General features: G+C 36.8%; 2 long non-coding RNA genes and 1 pseudogene across 2 annotated transcripts; 1 reads left to right on the top strand and 2 right to left on the bottom strand.

The window, feature by feature from the left end:
- Positions 1–4,829: 4,829 nt before the first annotated feature.
- On the bottom strand, positions 4,830–6,957 carry LOC138311830 (uncharacterized). The gene is made up of 3 exons (XR_011206754.1): positions 6,877–6,957; positions 5,981–6,122; positions 4,830–5,115 (listed from the first exon to the last, which is right to left on the bottom strand). It is a non-coding gene; the product is annotated as an uncharacterized lncRNA (long non-coding RNA).
- A 52-nt stretch (positions 6,958–7,009) lies between these two features.
- On the bottom strand, positions 7,010–9,088 carry LOC138311829 (uncharacterized). Its single transcript, XR_011206753.1, has 3 exons — positions 8,880–9,088; positions 7,984–8,125; positions 7,010–7,118 (listed from the first exon to the last, which is right to left on the bottom strand). It is a non-coding gene; the product is annotated as an uncharacterized lncRNA (long non-coding RNA).
- A 1,730-nt stretch (positions 9,089–10,818) lies between these two features.
- LOC138311826 (uncharacterized) lies at positions 10,819–13,326 on the top strand (annotated as a pseudogene).
- Positions 13,327–22,756: the final 9,430 nt, after the last annotated feature.

Genomic DNA, 22,756 nt, shown 5'->3' with positions numbered 1-22,756 from the left:
TCTACACCCTAGTGTATATCTGGTCTGAGTTGTCATTTATAAACTGGTATCTGGTCTATCTGTTGTGGTTTAGTAAAATGAAAACAGATAAGAACCAGAATACAAGGTGTAGAGTGTATATCTGGATACAACCAGATATTGTATCTGGTCCTATCTGTGGTTTAGTAAATGACAACAGATAGAACCAGAATACAAGGTGTAAGAGTGTATATCTGGTTGTATCTGTTGTGTTTTAGTAAATGACAACAGATAAACCAACAGAATACAAGGTGTTGGGTGTATATCTGGTTGTATCTGTTGTGGTTTAGTAAATGACAACAGATAGGACCAGAATACAAGGTGTAGAGAGTATATCTGGTTGTATCTGTTGTGGTTTAGTAAAACGACAAACAGATAGGACCAGAAAACAAGGTGTGGAGAACAGATTGTATCTGTTGTGGTTTAGTACCAGAATACAAGGTGTAGAGTGTATATCTGGTTGTATCTGTTGTAGTTTAGTAAATGAAAACAGATAAGACCAGAATACAAGGTGTTGGGTGTATATCTGGTTGTATCTGTTGTGGTTTAGTAAATGACAACAGATAGGACCAGAATACAAGGTGTAGAGTGTATATCTGGTTGTATCTGTTGTGGTTTAGTAATGACAACAGATAAGACCAGAATACAAGGTGTTGGGTGTATATCTGGTTGTATCTGTTGTGGTTTAGTAAATGACAACAGATATGACCAGAATACAAGGTGTAGAGAGTATATATCTGGTTGTATCTGTTGTGGTTTAGTAAACGACAACAGATTGGACCAGAATACAAGGTGTGGAGTGTATATCTGGTTGTATCTGTTGTGGTTTAGTAAACGACAACAGATAGGACCAGAATACAAGGTGTAGAGTGTATATGTGGTTGTATATGTTGTGTTTTAGTGAATGACAACAGATAGGACCAGAATACAAGGTGTAGAGTGTATATCTGGTTGTATCTGTTGTGTTTTAGTAAATGACAACAGATAAGACCAGAATACAAGGTGTAGAGTGTATATCTGGTTGTATCTGTTGTGGTTTAGTAAATGAAAACAGATAAGACCAGAATACAAGGTGTAGAGTGTATATCTGGTTATATCTGTTGTGGTTTAGTAAATGACAACAGATAGGACCAGAATACAAGGTGTTGGGTGTATATCTGGTTGTATCTGTTGTGGTTTAGTAAATGACAACAAATAGGACCAGAATACAAGGTGTTGGGTGTATATCTGGTTGTATCTGTTGTGGTTAAGTAAATGACAACAGATAGGACCAGAATACAAGGTGTAGAGTGTATATCTAGTTGTATCTGTTGTGGTTTAGTAAATGACAACAGGTAGGACCAGAATACAAGGTGTAGAGAGTATATCTGGTTGTATCTGTTGTGGTTTAGTAAACGACAACAGATAGGACCAGAATACAAGGTGTAGAGTGTATATCTGGTTGTATCTGTTGTGGTTTAGTAAATGAAAACAGATAAGACCAGAATACAAGGTGTTGGGTGTATATCTGGTTGTATCTGTTGTGGTTTAGTAAATGACAAACAGATAGGACCAGAATACAAGGTGTTGGGTGTATATCTGGTTGTATCTGTTGTGGTTTAGTAAAATGACAACAAATAGGACCAGAATACAAGGTGTTGGGTGTATATCTGGTTGTATCTGTTGTGGTTTAGTAAATGACAACAGATAAGACCAGAATACAAGGTGTTGGGTGTATATCTGGTTGTATCTGTTGTGGTTTAGTAAATGACAACAGATAGGACCAGAATACAAGGTGTAGAGAGTATATCTGGTTGTATCTGTTGTGGTTTAGTAAACGACAACAGATAGGACCAGAATACAAGGTGTAGAGTGTATATCTGGTTGTATCTGTTGTGGTTTAGTAAACGACAACAGATAGGACCAGAATACAAGGTGTAGAGTAGAGTGTATATCTGGTTGTATCTGTTGTGTTTTAGTAAATGACAACAGATAAGACCAGAATACAAGGTGTAGAGTGTATATCTGGTTGTATCTGTTGTTGTTTAGTAAATGACAACAGATAAGACCAGAATACAAGGTGTAGAGTGTATATCTGGTTGTATCTGTTGTGTTTTAGTAAATGACAACAGATAGGACCAGAATATAAGACATAGAGTGTATATCTGGTTGTATCTGTTGTGGTTTAGTAAATGACAACAGATAGGACCAGAATATAAGACATAGAGTGTATATCTGGTTGTATCTGTTGTGGTTTAGTAAATGAAAACAGGTAAGACCAGAATACAAGGTGTAAAGTGTATATCTGGTTGTATCTGTTGTGGTTTAGTAAATGAAAACAGATAAGACCAGAATACAAGGTGTTGGGTGTATATCTGGTTGTATCTGTTGTGGTTTAGTAAATGACAACAGATAGGACCAGAATACAAGGTGTAGAGTGTATATCTGGTTGTATCTGTTGTGGTTTAGTAAATGACAACAGATAGGACCAGAATACAAGGTGTTGTGTGTATATCTGGTTGTATCTGTTGTGGTTTAGTAAATGACAACAGATAGGACCAGAATACAAGGTGTAGAGTATATATCTGGTTGTATCTGTTGTGGTTTAGTAAATGACAACAGATAGGACCAGAATACAAGGTGTAGAGAGTATATCCGGTTGTATCTATTGTGGTTTAGTAAATGACAACAGATAAGACCAGAATACAAGGTGTAGAGAGTATATCTGGTTGTATCTGTTGTGGTTTAGTAAATGACAACAGATAAGACCAGAATACAAGGTGTAGAGTGTATATCTGGTTGTATCTGTTGTGGTTTTAGTAAATGACAACAGATAGGACCAGAATACAAGGTGTTGGGTGTATATCTGGTTGTATCTGTTGTGGTTTAGTAAATGACAACAAATAGGACCAGAATACAAGGTGTTGGGTGTATATCTGGTTGTATCTGTTGTGGTTAAGTAAATGACAACAGATAGGACCAGAATACAAGGTGTAGAGTGTATATCTAGTTGTATCTGTTGTGGTTTAGTAAATGACAACAGGTAGGACCAGAATACAAGGTGTAGAGAGTATATCTGGTTGTATCTGTTGTGGTTTAGTAAACGACAACAGATAGGACCAGAATACAAGGTGTAGAGTGTATATCTGGTTGTATCTGTTGTGGTTTAGTAAATGAAAACAGATAAGACCAGAATACAAGGTGTTGGTTGTATATCTGGTTGTATCTGTTGTGGTTTAGTAAATGACAACAGATAGGACCAGAATACAAGGTGTTGGGTGTATATCTGGTTGTATCTGTTGTGGTTTAGTAAATGACAACAGATAGGACCAGAATACAAGGTGTGGGTGTATATCTGGTTGTATCTGTTGTGGTTTAGTAAATGACAACAGATAGGACCAGAATACAAGGTGTAGAGTGTATATCTGGTTGTATCTGTTGTGGTTTAGTAAATGACAACAGATAAGACCAGAATACAAGGTGTTGGGTGTATATCTGGTTGTATCTGTTGTGGTTTAGTAAATGACAACAGATAGGACCAGAATACAAGGTGTAGAGAGTATATCTGGTTGTATCTGTTGTGGTTTAGTAAACGACAACAGATAGGACCAGAATACAAGGTGTAGAGTGTATATCTGGTTGTATCTGTTGTGGTTTAGTAAACGACAACAGATAGGACCAGAATACAAGGTGTAGAGTGTATATCTGGTTGTATCTGTTGTGTTTTAGTAAATGACAACAGATAAGACCAGAATACAAGGTGTAGAGTGTATATCTGGTTGTATCTGTTGTTGTTTAGTAAATGACAACAGATAAGACCAGAATACAAGGTTTAGAGTGTATATCTGGTTGTATCTGTTGTGTTTTAGTAAATGACAACAGATAGGACCAGAATATAAGACATAGAGTGTATATCTGGTTGTATCTGTTGTGGTTTAGTAAATGACAACAGATAGGACCAGAATATAAGACATAGAGTGTATATCTGGTTGTATCTGTTGTGGTTTAGTAAATGAAAACAGGTAAGACCAGAATACAAGGTGTAAAGTGTATATCTGGTTGTATCTGTTGTGGTTTAGTAAATGAAAACAGATAAGACCAGAATACAAGGTGTTGGGTGTATATCTGGTTGTATCTGTTGTGGTTTAGTAAATGACAACAGATAGGACCAGAATACAAGGTGTAGAGTGTATATCTGGTTGTATCTGTTGTGGTTTAGTAAATGACAACAGATAGGACCAGAATACAAGGTGTTGTGTGTATATCTGGTTGTATCTGTTGTGGTTTAGTAAATAACAACAGATAGGACCAGAATACAAGGTGTAGAGTATATATCTGGTTGTATCTGTTGTGGTTTAGTAAATGACAACAGATAGGACCAGAATACAAGGTGTAGAGAGTATATCCGGTTGTATCTATTGTGGTTTAGTAAATGACAACAGATAAGACCAGAATACAAGGTGTAGAGAGTATATCTGGTTGTATCTGTTGTGGTTTAGTAAATGAAAACAGATAAGACCAGAATACAAGGTGTTGGGTGTATATCTGGTTGTATCTGTTGTGGTTTAGTAAATGACAACAGATAGGACCAGAATACAAGGTGTTGGGTGTATATCTGGTTGTATCTGTTGTGGTTTAGTAAATGACAACAGATAGGACCAGAATACAAGGTGTAGAGTGTATATCTGGTTGGACATAAACATCTTCTGTATAATCACTTTCTAAGATATTGGTTCAAGTGCTAAGCTATATTAACAACATATGTGTTATGTGATTTTTTTAACAAAATCCTCCAATTTACAGCGTTGTTATCAAGACAGGTAGGCCTCCGTATTAAAAATAACTACCAAATATGTATAAAGTACAAGCAAAATACCTTCAACATTCGATTTCCAGTCAAAAACATGCAGATTGGGTTCAGTCAAATGGTGTCCAGGGACGCTGAATGATGAAAACGTCATATCCGGTTGTCATCCTATAGCATTTTACATATTTTTCAAAATTACCATTTTTCGAAAGCTACATGTCCATAAGGTCTGATTCCAAAATGGGAGTTTGCTCTCTGCATGGGTTGGTCTGGTAGTGCAAGCTATGTACTCGTATCGACGATGGGGATTCCTGTAAGAAAAATTATGAGAATTGAAACAGTTTAGATATAAAAATTTAAATATTTCAATGAAATTTGAACCTAGACTTTTGACTTTTACTTATAACTATAGTATAGTTAGTGTACTACAGGATAATATGAACAACTGAATTAAACTTGAAGATCAGGGGGAGATAACTCATATTCTTTACCCCCCACCCCCCATTTTTGCAATATCTAGCAAAAAATATCCAGAACTGAAAATTTAAGCAAAGCAAAGTTCCAGAACTGGCCCAATACTATAGATATATAACTTAGTAATCAAAACAATATCATAAAGAAATGATTATAACATATTATGTCATAATACATCTGATATAACACAGAGAAAGTATGGTGCAGCTTATAAAATATGGATACAAAACAGCCCCAAAAATTTCAAATTTGCCCTGATTTTCTGAATGAGATGATTCTAAAATTACAAATGTATACCAATTGAAGTGAAAAAGGGAATTATCAACCTCTGAAAGATTCCAAGGACAGATAAAATCAAATCTAGAGCAACATTTGAACCCGAAAAACTGGTCAGAACTTAAGAATCCTGGCTATTAGAAAGAAAAATAATTTTGAAAAATAGAATAAAGCTTATCCTTCACTCACACCATGATGTAAACTAGTCAGTTACAAGATCTGGAAGTGAAAGTTACACAATTCACCGCTAAAATTGCACCATCTCACTGTTAAATAACTCCGTTTACCAGAGACCTACAGACAATGGAAGGGAGATAACTCGAATTTCACTCGACTATCCATCTCGAAGAAATTAATAACACTGATAATTGAACCAAAGAGGTATATAAGAGAAATATATAGAGAAAAAAGACAAATTATACTCACAAATAAATACTCAGGTCATTTATGGAAAGGTAACTCTGTCTAGTATTTTCGTGAAATGAGTTAACTCCTCTTGGCGCTGTCTTCAAGTCAGGAATAAGCTGTTAAACTTGTCGGCCCAAAAGGTACCATGTTCAAAGCTCGGCTGAAACAGAAGAAATGAATAAATAAATGATTAAATAACTAAAATGAATGAGTGAAAGTAGCTGATTAATGAACACAAAAACAGAAAGTGTTTTATATAGATCGATTAGGTTTCATGGCCATTTAAGGATGAGTCAATTGTACTTAGAGGAACCCAGAGTACCCAAATGAAAACCACCGACCTACAGCCTGAATATGTTACCTATTCCTGACCAGTCTTAAACACTTAATATTAAAAAAGAAGGCTATACTGTATATTTTACAGTACCAAACAACATTATATCCATATGATGAATAAATACATAAAATATTTGAGTTACATGTACAGATAAATAGATTAGTGATTATGATAAATAGATAAATACAGGGAAAGAGATAATGCCTAAAGCCTAATATTATGCTTGAATAACTCCTAATCACAGTGTATCATGCCGATTCATAGAAGTTTACTAAATATCATTGAAATACACATCATATTCTAAGTCAGCTGACTTCTTACATGTAACCCCCCCCCCCGGCCAGGACCCTAGCCCCTGTGTCATACTGCCCCAAACCCCTGTGTCATAATCGTGACAAAAACATCTTCTGTATAATCACTTTCTGAGATATTGGTTCAAGTGCTAAGCTATATTAACAACATATGTGTAATGTGATTTTTTTAACAAAATCCTCCAATTTACAGTGTTGTTATCAAGACAGGTAGGCCTCCGTATTAAAAATAACTACCAAATATGTATAAAGTACAAGCAAAATACCTTCAACATTCGATTTCCAGTCAAAAACATGCAGATTGGGTTCAGTCAAATGGTGTCCAGGGACGCTGAATGATGGAAACGTCATATCCGGTTGTCATCCTATAGCATTTTACATGTTTTTCAAAATTACCATTTTTCGAAAGCTACATGTCCATAAGGTCTGATTCCAAAATGGGAGTTTGCTCTCTGCATGGGTTGGTCTGGTAGTGCAAGCTATGTACTCGTATCGACGATGGGGATTCCTGTAAGAAAAATTATGAGAATTGAAACAGTTTAGATATAAAAATTTAAATATTTCAATGAAATTTGAACCTAGACTTTTGACTTTTACTTATAACTATAGTATAGTTAGTGTACTACAGGATAATATGAACAACTGAATTAAACTTGAAGATCAGGGGGAGATAACTCATATTCTTTACCCCCACCCCCCATTTTTGCAATATCTAGCAAAAAATATCCAGAACTGAAAATTTAAGCAAAGCAAAGTTCCAGAACTGGCCCAATACTATAGATGTATATAACTTAGTAATCAAAACAATATCATAAAGAAATGATTATAACATATTATGTCATAATACATCTGATATAACACAGAGAAAGTATGGTGCAGCTTATAAAATATGGATACAAAACAGCCCCAAAAATTTCAAATTTGCCCTGATTTTCTGAATGAGATGATTCTAAAATTACAAATGTATACCAATTGAAGTGAAAAAGGGAATTATCAACCTCTGAAAGATTCCAAGGACAGATAAAATCAAATCTAGAGCAACATTTGAACCCGAAAAACTGGTCAGAACTTAAGAATCCTGGCTATTAGAAAGAAAATAATTTTGAAAAATAGAATAAAGCTTATCCTTCACTCACACCATGATGTAAACTAGTCAGTTACAAGATCTGGAAGTGAAAGTTACACAATTCACCGCTAAAATTGCACCATCTCACTGTTAAATAACTCCGTTTACCAGAGACCTACAGACAATGGAAGGGAGATAACTCGAATTTCACTCGACTATCCATCTCGAAGAAATTAATAACACTGATAATTGAACCAAAGAGGTATATAAGAGAAATATATAGAGAAAAAAGACAAATTATACTCACAAATAAATACTCAGGTCATTTATGGAAAGGTAACTCTGTCTAGTATTTTCGTGAAATGAGTTAACTCCTCTTGGCGCTGTCTTCAAGTCAGGAATAAGCTGTTAAACTTGTCGGCCCAAAAGGTACCATGTTCAAAGCTCGGCTGAAACAGAAGAAATGAATAAATAAATGATTAAATAACTAAACTGAATGAGTGAAAGTAGCTGATTAATGAACACAAAAACAGAAAGTGTTTTATATAGATCGATTAGGTTTCATGGCCATTTAAGGATGAGTCAATTGTACTTAGAGGAACCCAGAGTACCCAAATGAAAACCACCGACCTACAGCCTGAATATGTTACCTATTCCTGACCAGTCTTAAACACTTAATATTAAAAAAGAAGGCTATACTGTATATTTTACAGTACCAAACAACATTATATCCATATGATGAATAAATACATAAAATATTTGAGTTACATGTACAGATAAATAGATTAGTGATTATGATAAATAGATAAATACAGGGAAAGAGATAATGCCTAAAGCCTAATATTATGCTTGAATAACTCCTAATCACAGTGTATCATGCCGATTCATAGAAGTTTACTAAATATCATTGAAATACACATCATATTCTAAGTCAGCTGACTTCTTACATGTACCCCCCCCCCCGGGCCAGGACCCTAGCCCCTGTGTCATACTGCCCCAAGCCCCTGTGTCATAATCGTGACAAAAACATCTTCTGTATAATCACTTTCTAAGATATTGGTTCATGTGCTAAGCTATATTAACAACATATGTGTAATGTGATTTTTTTAACAAAATCCTCCAATTTACAGTGTTGTTATCAAGACAGGAAGGCCTCCGTATTAAAAATAACTACCAAATATGTATAAAGTACAAGCAAAATACCTTCAACATTCGATTTCCAGTCAAAAACATGCAGATTGGGTTCAGTCAAATGGTGTCCAGGGACGCTGAATGATGAAAACGTCATATCCGGTTGTCATCCTATAGCATTTTACATATTTTTCAAAATTACCATTTTTCGAAAGCTACATGTCCATAAGGTCTGATTCCAAAATGGGAGTTTGCTCTCTGCATGGGTTGGTCTGGTAGTGCAAGCTATGTACTCGTATCGACGATGGGGATTCCTGTAAGAAAAATTATGAGAATTGAAACAGTTTAGATATAAAAATTTAAATATTTCAATGAAATTTGAACCTAGACTTTTGACTTTTACTTATAACTATAGTATAGTTAGTGTACTACAGGATAATATGAACAACTGAATTAAACTTGAAGATCAGGGGGAGATAACTCATATTCTTTACCCCCACCCCCCATTTTTGCAATATCTAGCAAAAAATATCCAGAACTGAAAATTTAAGCAAAGCAAAGTTCCAGAACTGGCCCAATACTATAGATATATAACTTAGTAATCAAAACAATATCATAAAGAAATGATTATAACATATTATGTCATAATACATCTGATATAACACAGAGAAAGTATGGTGCAGCTTATAAAATATGGATACAAAACAGCCCCAAAAATTTCAAATTTGCCCTGATTTTCTGAATGAGATGATTCTAAAATTACAAATGTATACCAATTGAAGTGAAAAAGGGAATTATCAACCTCTGAAAGATTCCAAGGACAGATAAAATCAAATCTAGAGCAACGTTTGAACCCGAAAAACTGGTCAGAACTTAAGAATCGTGGCTATTAGAAAGAAAATAATTTTGAAAAATAGGACAAAGCTTATCCTTCACTCACATCTTGATGTAAACTAGTCAGTTACAAGATCTGGAAGTGAAAGAATTACACAATTCACCTCTAAAATTGCACCATCTCACTGTTAAATAACTCCGTTTACCAGAGACCTACAGACAATGGAAGGGAGATAACTCGAATTTCACTCGACTATCCATCTCGAAGAAATTAATAACACTGATAATTGAACCAAATAGGGATTGGATTGCGCTTTTATGTTAACCATGCTTGTATGAAGCAATTCCTCTAAGAATATATTCTATGGGGCGCGTTAGCGCCCCATATTGAATATATTCTTAGAGGAATTGCTCCATACAAGCATGGTTAACATAAAAGCGCAATCCAATCCCTATATTTACACTCACACGACTTTTTATTTATACTTTATGCAATAAAATTGTCATTTGAAAGTGACATAATTATTCAATAAAAGTCGGTCAAAAGTGGGAGGAGCTTACTCAATTGAACAGCGGATTATGACGCTTCACGTAAGATAGAATTATCCATCCGCGACGACAAAAAAGTTCAATATTTTAGTGTTAAATAAACATGACAAACAAAGTAAATTTATGAGATAATTTTATTTAATCAGATCAGATTTTTAAATATATATTCAATTTTGCTAAAAGTTAATATATAGCGTAATAACATAAAGTATTTGTGCTCGGCCACATGTGTGAACTCGGTGATCGTTGTGCAGCGAGGCGAAGCTGACGCACGCTTACACACTGGAGTTTGGGAAGTTGTCAAAAACCGGTTTTCAAGTAGCTCAATGTGTTTGAGATTGTCGTCTGACTTGACGATATTACATCATTGGGAGCCATGTAATTATATAATCTACGCTTAGATCCATCGCCATCGATAGATTGAATAACTTCACTTGTGTTCGATGGATACAATGTAGCTGTGTTGACGCGGAACTGTCAAGTTAATATTACAACCTATTTTAACAAAATCATATCATTTATTTATCTATGCGATTCAGTTATACTCTTTTGGATTTAATACAAAGTTTGTCTGATTTAAATAAAAAAACCCTGTTGATGCCTGGTCACTAATGATACCTATCTTTTTTAGAAACAACCCTGACAACCCTGATCATAAGGATGAAGAGGTCGACATGCATATGACTGCTGATCAGGATGTTCCATTACCGTCACCATTACAAAAACCTCATGAACAAGATATAGGTTCAGGTATGTACAGGTCCATTGTATAATACCACAGTAAGACACATTACAAAGTACTAAAATACTATTTGAAATGATGTGTAGCAAGAAAATCAACTCATCTCACAAATAAATCTGTATATCCATAAAAAGACAGGAGCTACTGATTAGATATGTACCTATAAATTTGAACTATGAACTTGCATGTATATGTAACGCTTCATATATCCATAAGCTAGTGTCTAAATATGGTGAGCTTTATTTTCTAAGATATGGTAAAGCATGATATTTGTAGAACAATGAAAGTTGAAGTAAGAGTGATGTCATGAATGGAACATCAGCTGGAATTCTCTCAATATACAAATCTTTTGTGGTATACACTACAAGATCACACCATGGAGCACCTGTTACAAGAAGTTGTCCCTGTATTTGTACATAATACTGATGTTCCCTGTTCATTTTTATAACATTGTTATCATGAATAAGTACAATTTTTTTCACTTTGTTGCATGCTTCAATGATTGTCATCTGTCTTGCAACAAAGGGACATTTAATTTCTAGTATGCCACTCTCCCCTTTATCACAAACCTTACCATCAGGTGTGGCTGCAAGATAAGGAAATTCATTGTTGATGACTAATCCACATTCATGAACATGCAGGTTATTGGCTGACCTTATGCTAACATACCTTTCCCTTGCCATTTGTTCCCTACTACTACCATAATCAGTTGCCACAGAACTGAATGATTTGGTCTGAAACAAGTCTTTTAGCATAGCTTCAGTGGGACCTTTTTTCCTTTGTGTGATTTTGTGCATTTGAGATGCTGTTATTCTTTTTTCTCTAAGACGGTTCCAAAGGAAGCTGGCACTCTGGGGACGAGTTTCTTTCTCAATGTAGGGAGGGTTATCTACCCTTGATGGCTCTTTTAAATCATGATACCAAGGTGGTAATGGGATTTTGGAAGCTTTAGGGAAAACAGGATCTCCACAAGACATTGACTGACTGGTATTTAAAGATTGGACATTCTTCTGAGACTGAAAACAAACATAGAAAAGTCTTTATTAATAACTACAAATTATGTTTTAATTTTATTTTCTCTCAATTTCAGATACGTCTTTGCAGCTTCTGTCTGCCGCAGCTGAAATTACAAGACTTAAAGAACAGCTTCACCAGTATGAGATCCTATGCCAACACCGCTCCATCGTGGAACATCAACAGTTTTACTACTGCAACTGCGTGTTCTATACCTGATAGCTGTGAAACTTCTTGTAGGACACCACTAACTGTGAATAGTATTATTAATGAGGAGTCTCGTGTTGAAGGTTTACTCGAATACTATACAGGCTTTAAACATTCTACTTTTCAAAATCTGCCTCAGTTTTTAACTACCCAAGGTCCACAACATCAAAATAATAGAAAAGAGATAGTGAATATGGGACTTGATAATCAACTTCTTTTAACATCGATGAGACTTCGTCACAATTTTGGTCTAAAAGACCTTGCATACAGATTTCCATCTCGGTGCAGGCTGTGAGTGAACTATTTCTAACATGGATTGATCATATGTATGTTAGCCTTGGCTCTATTCCTATCTGGCCTCATCGAAATGACATTATAACGAACATGCCGTCTAAATACAAGGGAGAATTTCCAAGGTCGATTGCAATTATTGATTGTACAGAGTTGAAAACTCAGAAACCATCTTCCTTAAAACTGCAGTCACAAATGTATTCGGATTATAAATCTTCTACTACACTGAAAGCTCTTGTAGCATGTGACCCATTGGGCAACTTGATTTTTGTAAGTGAACTTTTCACTGGATCCATGTCGGACAAAGAAATAACTGCAAAGAGCGGATTTTATGCCCTACTGCAACAACTTCTTGATGAAAACTTTATTGAAAAGGGTGATGCCATTATGGCAGATAAGGGATTTACTATTACTGAGGAACTTAATAATCTTGGTTTAAACCTTAACATTCCTCCATTTGTTTCATCAGGATGTCAGTTAACTTCATCTAATGTCAACATCACCCAAACTATTGCACAACACCGAATTCATGTTGAGAGAGCCATCCGCAGAATAAGGACCTTTAATATAATCTCTGACTTGATTCCAACAAGTATATTTGGATCCATCAATAAAGTATGGACTAATAAGTTAATGTAGGTTTACCTGATAAGATCATTTATAATACAGTATGGTTGATATATTGCAGTGTTGCCTTGGTAATAATGAATATAAGCTTTAGTTTTAGTAAAAAAAAACCAACAAATTGAAACTGTGAACAAACTGTTGAATAAATATGTAAATTGAATGGTTGCACTTTAGAAAAGCAGGCATGTACATGTTTATTCATGGCAATAGGTGCTATTTTAGAGCACCTGTTCACTAATAAAGTGTCAAGTCCTTTATCTGTATCATTTGTTGTCATCATTTTACACGTAAAAATACATATAATTTTAAGTAAATAGAGAATACACATGTGTTAATGTGTGAAATGTATAAATATGAAGAGACGGAAGAAAACAAACAGTTTTAACTAGGTTGGAAACTTTCAAATTCTGTGTGTGGACATCTGCAACCAATGAAATATCCAGTGACTTGTGATCATGATTATAGAGATGGAAGGTCAGATAAACATCACATGAGGATTCTTCAAACTCCCATGGTACTAGCTGTAGCCTTCTGTACAGTACTTGTTAACAATGTTCATGATAGTGTAGAATTCTAATTAATATTCATTAGTGTGTAGTAATTAGCATATATTCTGTAGAACTATATTCCTAGGGTAGAATTCTTAGTTAATAGTCATTAGTGTGTAGTAATTAGCGTATAGACTGTAGAACTATATTCCTAGTGTAGAATCCTTAGTGTGTAGTAATTAGCGTATAGACTGTAGAACTATATTCTTATATCATTAGTGTTTGTTCAATAAGAGAGGGAATGGGTGTTAGGGGACAGATACAAATTAGGTACGCGGCAGATAAAGGTTGCTGGGCTAGCAGTGCTCTCTGGGGCTGGGAGTGATTAATGAGTTTTAGGTCTGAAACCCAAACTGTATCTAAGTACCCCGAGCTCTCTGTATCTAAATGTCCCCCTCCCCCCTGGTCAAGTATAGATTTATGGGATTTAGGTCCACTCTCTGAGATACGGGCATTCGGTATCTAAAATGTCCCCCTTCCTACTTAGATACAATATTTTAGGTCTAGTTTAGGTCTAGTTTAGATACAGTTCTTGGTATAGGGGTATATAAGGAGCAAACAGAATAGTTCAGAAGTGAGAAGTTTTGAGTTTTTGGTCGTTAGTTTTGAGTTGGTAGTTTTTAGCGAGCCGGATAGTTTAGAGTTGGAGAGTTTAGAGTTTGAAGAGGAGTTACTGTTTTAGGACTTAAGGATACCGCTATATTTGATGTGAATTGTGACTAATGTTTATATTGTTAATAAACTTGTACATAAAACGCCTGCGAATTGTTGTATTGCCTGCTCCCTGCGGAACGCTACAAATTTTGGTGTCAGAAGTGGGATGAAGGGACTTTAACACATGTCTTATTAGTAAATGGAAAATGACGATGAATGTCACAGTATTGGTACTACTGTTCCTGTTTGTCAGTGTTGACTCTACACTGAACAACAATTTTCTGGAACGAGGAAATAGGATGTACTTTAAAGTTGGAATACCTTTAAAGATATTGGATTATTCTCGAACAATTATCAATAATTTGGATTATTGTTGCAACCAGCTTGTATCAAAACAGTGGGATCCTGGCAAATAATTGAATCAACAACAGGACTGCACTAGCCAAAACGACCGGATCATCAAAATGGACATGTGAATGAGCAATGGTTTGATATTGTTGATGTGGATAAGAAATGACGTTTGATTAACATGCGATAAACAAGAGTTACCATTGGAATTGACCATACGCTGTTCAAGTTTGAACGGTTTTGATGGGGTTTCAAAAATGTGGATTGGTGCGGAGAAACGTTGGAAATATAGGAACATTGTCCAGTTGTCTTGTGACGGTTTCAATGAGGTTTTGAAACGGGACGTCTATGGAAAGAAATGTGGAAATGTTAACGGTATATTGTCCAGTGTCACCATATTTTGATGGGATTTCAAAATAGGAAAAACTTGAAAGTGTTTGGCATGTTCTAATAGTTGGTAATAGCCCGAAAAGAAGGAGTTTCTTGCTGTAATGAACGTCGTATGTTATGGTTGTGAACACGCATTGAGATACTTTTATCATTTTCGTTGTGTTCCGGGTGTAGAGACTATATGCTACCAAGGATAAGTGACGCGTACCAACCTTGGCACCCAGGGACTTATCTAGGCAGGGGATCACATAGAAATGTGTGAGGACGAAAATGGCTCCTAACAAACGCGTAAAACAGATCTCTGGACTTGAGGTTGTCCGGGGAGAGGCTATATCTGCAAGTATCCAGTAACTGTTGGAATTAAGGAAACGTTGATAAGTGGAAATCAGCGTTTTACTGGTGTGATGGTAGGATGAATCCACATCTTGGACAGTATGTTATAGGTGCTCCTATGGACCGCCTGGCAATGGATATTTTGGGTCCGTTTTCAGTGTCCAATGATGGAAATAAATACATGCTCCTTGTTGTGGATCAGTTTATTAAGGAGGCGTAATGTTGATATAAGACCTTTAGAGAATCAAATGTACGAAGAGTGTTGCAAAATAAAACAGTGCTTGAATTTATTTTGAGGTATGGAATGCCTGTTGTTTAATTGAGAGAGAAACAAATATATATGAATTGATCAGAACTAAAATCAAAAGTTTTGTCCTCATACAGAAAATGGATTATGACGTAAGTGAGAAATTCATGGGACATATATGGCTGGTTGTTTGATGTATTGTTTAAATATGAGTCTGACTTATTGTTATAAAGCTAGTGACCTGTTATATGGAGTAACTGTGAAAGTGACAGAAAGCCAATTACTGAAGCGACACCTAGACACCAAACCTGACTCTGATCAAGCTCATCATGATGGGCATGAAATTGAATTCATCTGAGAGTACTCCACCAGGACTGCAGCTACAGGTGATAAGAACACCTTGAAATGGGGAAACAGACAGAGAAAGCAACCTGATAGATTTGGATATAATTACTTAAATAGTTTTAATTTTTGGCTAATCATGGGATCGTAGATACGGGACTAGTTGGATGAGTGTCAGAACAATTGCATTGACATAATCTAGAACTTCAAAGTAGATGTCATGTGTCAAATGTGGCCGGCACCTCTGAGCAGTGTGGGAAAATGGACAAAATTGTTAATTAACTATAAGACCCAGTGAACATTCCTAACTTTCACCAGTATGAGCAAGACCTTCAACTGTGACGTTTGTGAAAAGAAGTTAACCACCAAACAAGGATTAAGGCGACATATAGAGACACACTTATCTTGGGAACTATCGGAATTCCAGTGTACCACTTGTAAAAAACGTTTCCAAACCAACGAAAAACTGAAAAAGCATTTAGGATCCAGGCTACATAAAAAATCAGATATGTCTTCGGGAGCAGCAACTCCAGTGAGGGATGAAAGGGAAACAGATTTCATCGACACGTTGGTTAATGATGTAACATCTATACAGCCAGTTTCCCCAGCAAATGATTTCACGTGTGGGATCTTGCCTGATCCCGAGGCACCGGAACCACCAACTTACAATTTTTCACAAGTTAAAAGCAACGAAAGTGTAATAGAACAGAGTTTAAAAAGTTGTAATAGGGAGGGTTTTCCACAAGAGACCCGGAGGGGCGATCCGACTGTAGCTCCCGTTATATGTATAAGTCCCAAATCGTGATCGTATAGTATTTTTAGTATACAACAGAGTCCACAGTCGTCACAAATCCTCTCCGGATCCCGTTTCCTCCACAGGTTACAGGCCTGTATCTCGACAGGTTCGATCTCTAGGATGTAGCGGAAGCACTGACACTAATCCAATAACTCAACTAGGTAAATACAGGTACAAATAACTATTTATTATATAAAAGACAAGTAGATTAAGTATTACATAGAAGATTCACAATAGTGCCCGTTACAACAGATAACAATAAGAGATATAAGTGCCGAAGCAGTTACAATGTATCCAAGATTAACTATGGCCAAACATTAGGCCTAATTAGCTAAGTCCTGTGTGATTACCACGTTCCCTAAACAAAGCCTAACACCTTACGGAGCCAACTAACCACCTACAAGTGTTCCTAACTCTAGAGGTATATAAAACCAACAGTGTCAACTAGGATACCTAAGGATGCCTAAGCCCTAAGCCCCTGACAACCCCTAATTATACACAAACCCTACGTTAGCTATAGATACACTCTAAGTAAAGACCCACGTTGTAGTCTAGCTCAGAAACCCCGCAAGTGTTGCACTGTTGACAGTGCACGACGTGGCTCTGCTCCCTACCTATTCCCTAAGTCAAGACAAAGTTTGCCTCAGGAGCGGCCCTTTTTATACGGACCCATTATCCCCGCATCCCGAGGTGACCTCCGATTGGTCTGAGTTCGGACAGAACACCATATTTAGGTGAAACCGTTGCTACAACAACTCATCTACACACTAAACATAACTTCCGCTTCCGGACTGACAAGACCGAACTGACTGATAAACACCTCCCACGTGTACCACACGTGTACTCCGGCCAGCAGTCAGCGGTCAGCATCGGGGTGATCTTGAGGACAACTAGGTTGATGAATGTGTCTGCTAAACAGCAAACACACCCTAGATAAGACCTGTTCTCACGGTATCTCCCTGAACTTGGGTCAAAGATAAATAAACAGGTTGCTGGAGTAAAGACTAGGAAGAGTGCAATAACAAATATAACAAGATAGAAAACCTGTTCTATCACACTCCTCCCCCCTAAGATCAAAGTACAATTTGATAACAAATTTGCTTTGTCTAAAATAACTGTAAATGACAACTGACTAAGTCCCATTGTTTCTTCCTAGGCATGTTCCATAGATGACACCCCAGCCCCCCCTGGTCCTATATGTAACTGCATCCCTGCATCGTACACCCATTCTGACTGCCGGCACTAGTCTATGGCATGAACGCAGTGAAAACAGAACGTCTTCTGTTTCACCGAGATATTCGGTCAACTCTTACACCCCTGTAAACTTAGACCTTAGTAGCGACCATACCCCGGGAAGCATACGCCGAAGATATAGCCCTACCGTACCAATTGTTACAAAATTAGGATGGTGTCACTTACAAACAACCTATAGCAGCAACAATACAGCTCAAACAGAATCACTCCACAACCATGATAGACGTAAGCTCAACAAAAGATAACTATCTATATAAACTTGAGTATTATTATCCAATAATGACTTAGTATACTACATGTACACAATCTCCCAACATCTGTATCCACACATGTACCATAATAGAGCAGGCAGTACTGACCTCCACCATGTACCTATGTATGTATGTAACCACCAATGTACATGCAGAAACACTACAAAATGTACTATATATATACTAGTACAAAATAAGCATTATGAAACACAAGAACCAATCATATTTCAAAACTAAATATATACAAAAAGAAAACAAAAACAACCTTAGACTAACACATCAAATAACACTATAACTGATAAACAAGCACTGGATATGTACTAAGCTCAGGTAAACCCTTTTCAAATAAGGAATGACTAGGATTTGGAAATTCCTAACAACTGTATAATAATAACCAACAGCAACAACCAACCGATCTGGAAAATATCAACAACATTTTTAATATCAACACTAAAACAAAATCTAGAGTAAAGAAAGAAAAACAAGTTTGGCTCCTCATAACCCTAATTTAAACAAAGTTTCCTTAAATAAAACTATCAGTAGTATCAAAATTGAATGTATATTGATGTGTAAAACACCTGTAAAGTAAACAACATAAAATATTTTACTGGAAAGTTATGGCACTATGGAATCCAATAGAAATAGATATACAAAATCACACTTTCACTTTAAGTTTCGCAATGTCTTTTCTCGTCATTCTTCTGGTTCGGATAACTATAATAAAAAAAATGAAATTCACCAGTCTGAGTCCATACTTTTGGAAAATTCACATTTTTGGCACAAACATAATATAAAGTTCCATGGCAGCACAAATTAAAAGTTGTTGATTCACACAAGTCCCATAAGTTTTAAATCCAATTTAGAGTTTGAAGTTTAATTTTCCTGGCATTTTTCCTGACTTCGTAAAGTTGAATGGCTAGTTCCTCCGGTGTCGGATGACGTGGTGGAACAACATCTCCCGGATCAAGGAACATTTTGTTGGCCTGCCTTTTTGTTTTTATGGTGGCAGTTCTTTTGTGTTGTTTAAGATGTTTCTTGGCTTTTCCCCTTTTCTTAAACACCTTGGCACATGTGCGACATTGCTGTAATGTCACCATTGATGAGTGGTACTTTGACCAATGGCTCAGGTAAGGCCCCAGTCTTTTGTAGACAGTAGAGTCACATCCAGGCACAGGACAGGTCATACCTCCCAAGGGAAATGGCTGTCGGACATGGACAAATTGGAACTGTTTCAGTTCCTGAACGTCCACGCCAACCTCTAGCTCCAGGTATTCTGCCATCATCTACAAACAAAGCAAAACAACACAAATCCAACCCCCACCCTCCTAGTTTAATTGTATTAAACTTATTAACAATTTATCTTTGGGTCCTTAGCTTCACATTCAAATCATAATAATTTCTTTGTCCTAGGGTAGGTTATTTCCCTTAGACTACCACCTGACCCTATCTTAGTATCAAGTACAATAATCTACTAACACTTGCAATTTTCCACTAAAATTACAGTTCCTGAGTAGATTGTCTCCCTTAGACTAGTACTAACTACATTACTTAGGATATGACGGATACTATAATCTCTACATTTATTTACACAAAAACATAAATCAAATATACTACTCTTTGATAAACTAGGGGGAATAGATCTGTCTAGGTTTAACTACTCTTCCTCTCCTAGTTTTAATCTGAGTTGATGGGGGACTATCAAGCCCATCTAACTCCTCTGAACTACTGCTACCGCTACTGAAGATGAGTCTGAACTACTGGAGACTAAGTCGGTATCGGATAGCCAACTTTTTGGAGAGTCTGTACCCTCATATGGTTTAAGATGATCTATATGTACCGTGATAATTTTACCCGTATTTTCCTTTTGTATTTTACAGGTACAGGAACTGACTTTCTCAATGACCAGATAAGGTCCTGTCCACCCTAACCCTAGCTTCTGGTTCATTTTGGGGGGATACCACCTCCACACCCAGTCACCTTTGTCATAGTTCCTGGTTTTTAGCCTATTATCATGGTACCTTTTCTGTGAATTTGCAGCTAAACCTAACTGTTTGTTTGCAAAGAGGAAATTCTTTTGCATGCTGTCCTTTAACCATTCTACATATTCTACTGGGCAATTATGGTCAATCCCAGGTGGACTCCCAACCATCAAGTCAAGAGGACAATACACTTCCCTACCTAACATCATCAGGTTTGGACTACACTTTGTACTTTTATGTTCAGTAGATCTATACGCCATCATCAAATATGGTAGCTGTTCATCCCAGTTAGACCTGTCCTCGTCCACATACATGGATAACATTTGTTTTAGTGTTCGATTAAATCGTTCTACTAAACCATCTGACTGGGGCCTATAGGGAGTTGTCCTAGTTTTATTGATGCCTAACAACTTGCATACCTCTGAAAATAATTCAGATTCGAACTCCCGACCCTGGTCTGAATGCATCTGAGTTGGACACCCAAATCTACTGAATACCTCTGATACTAGCTTGTCTGCTACTGTTAGTGCAGTATGGTTAGGAATAGCGAAAGCCTCTTTCCACTTAGTATAATAATCCCCCAAAACCAAAATATACTCGTTCCCATTGGAAGTAATAGGTAAAGGACCCATTATGTCTATCGCTACACACTCCATAGGCTCACTGACTCGGAACTGTTTTAGGGGAGATTTACCTACTCCTGGACCTGGTTTTCCTTTAGCACACAAATCACAAGATTTACACCAACGTTTCACACTTTTGGACATTCCTGGCCAATAAAACCTACTTTTGATCGCTTCTAAAGTCCGGTCCCTTCCAAAATGTCCTGCTGTTCTCTTTGTGTGGAGGTGTTCAAATATGGTGTTTCTAATATCCTTAGGTGCTACTAACTGCAAACTACTACGCCCATATGATGTTTCTGCCCGACGATAGAGTAAGTGGTTATGTAATTCTAGTTGACCCCATTGTAACCATAAACTCTTAGAATCTGGTCCCAATTTTAGCATGTCTGACTTCTCTGGTTTAACTTTCGATTCAGTGAATTTCACTAATATGGGCCCTATACCTGAGTCAGCTTTCTGCATTTCTAATAACTCACTCTTAGTCCAAACTGGCAACCAATTGGCTACATCATCCTCATCTTCCTCACTTTCACCTTTTCCTAAAGGACATACAGGTATGTTACACTGTTCATCATCTGATGAGACCACGGGCTGAATCAACTCTGACAACGGTTTACCGTTGCTCTCGTTGTTACGGTCACCCCCTCCCGGTACAGTAGCACTATCTTCCCGACAGTCTGGACACTCATCATTCTTACACTTTCTTACAGGTCTACGAGACAATGCATCTGCATTCCCATGCTTTGGCCCTTGCCTGTACTGAATTTCAAGGTCATATGTCTCAATGACACTTAGCCACCTAGCTAACATCCCCTCTGGATCTTTGAAATTTTCAGCCATTTTAAGGGAGCATGATCTGTTCTGACTATACACTTATGACCATATAAGTAGTGTCTATAGAACTTTAGGAAAACAACCACAGCCAACAGTTCTCTCTTAGTAGTACAATAGTTCTGTTGAGCCCTATTTAGAGTATAACTACCATAGGCTAAAACTTTCTCCTCCCCTTCATCCTGTATCTGGGACAACACTGCCCCTATCCCATTAGCACTAGCATCTGTGTCTAATATAAACAAACCTTCACTCCTTGGAAAAGATAGGATAGGTGCGGACACGAGACACTGTTTCAGTGTCTGAAATGACTTTTCACAATCTTCACTCCACCTAAAATCAACATTTTTCCTAGTAAGTTTAGTAAGTGGGGAAGCTATCTCTGAAAAATTCTTTACAAAGCGTCTGTAATACCCTACAAGTCCTAGAAAACTGCGAATTTCAGTCCTGTTTTCAGGCCTCGGCCACAGTTCTATAGACTTTGTTTTCTCAGGGTCACACCTGATTCCCTCACTACAGACTTTGTGGCCCAAAAAGGAAACCTCTGTTTGAAATAGTTTACATTTTCTGCATTTTAATTTCAAGTTAGCTTCTCGTAGCTTTAAGAGTACCAGTTCTAGATTCTCTAAGGCCTTATCAAAATCTTCTCCATAAACTATTATGTCATCTAAGTAACAAAGACATTTCTTCCATTTCAGGGTACCTAGGAGATTATCCATCAGCCGCTCAAAGGTGGCGGGGGCATTACATAGTCCAAAGGGCATAACATTAAAATGGAATAACCCTAAATGTGTGCTAAAAGCAGTCTTCTCCTTATCATTGTCACTCATGCCTACCTGCCAATACCCACTGGCCAAATCCAGGGTACTAAACCATTTTACTCCACTAAGGGTTTCTAAGGTGTCATCTATCCTAGGGAGTGGATATGCATCTTTCTCAGTCACAGAGTTAAGTTTCCGGAAATCTACACAAAACCTGTATGTACCATCTGGTTTAGTTACTAGACATACAGGGCTGGACCAGGGACTCTGACTAGGCTCTATGACTTTCTGTTCTAGCATCTTATTGACTTCCTGCTCAATTATCTCT

This window comes from Argopecten irradians, unplaced genomic scaffold (assembly GCF_041381155.1).
Source record: "Argopecten irradians isolate NY unplaced genomic scaffold, Ai_NY scaffold_0131, whole genome shotgun sequence".
Lineage (NCBI taxonomy): Eukaryota > Metazoa > Mollusca > Bivalvia > Pectinida > Pectinidae > Argopecten > Argopecten irradians.
The sequence above is the reverse complement of the archived record's forward strand: the minus strand, read 5'-3'. Positions and strand labels throughout refer to the sequence as shown.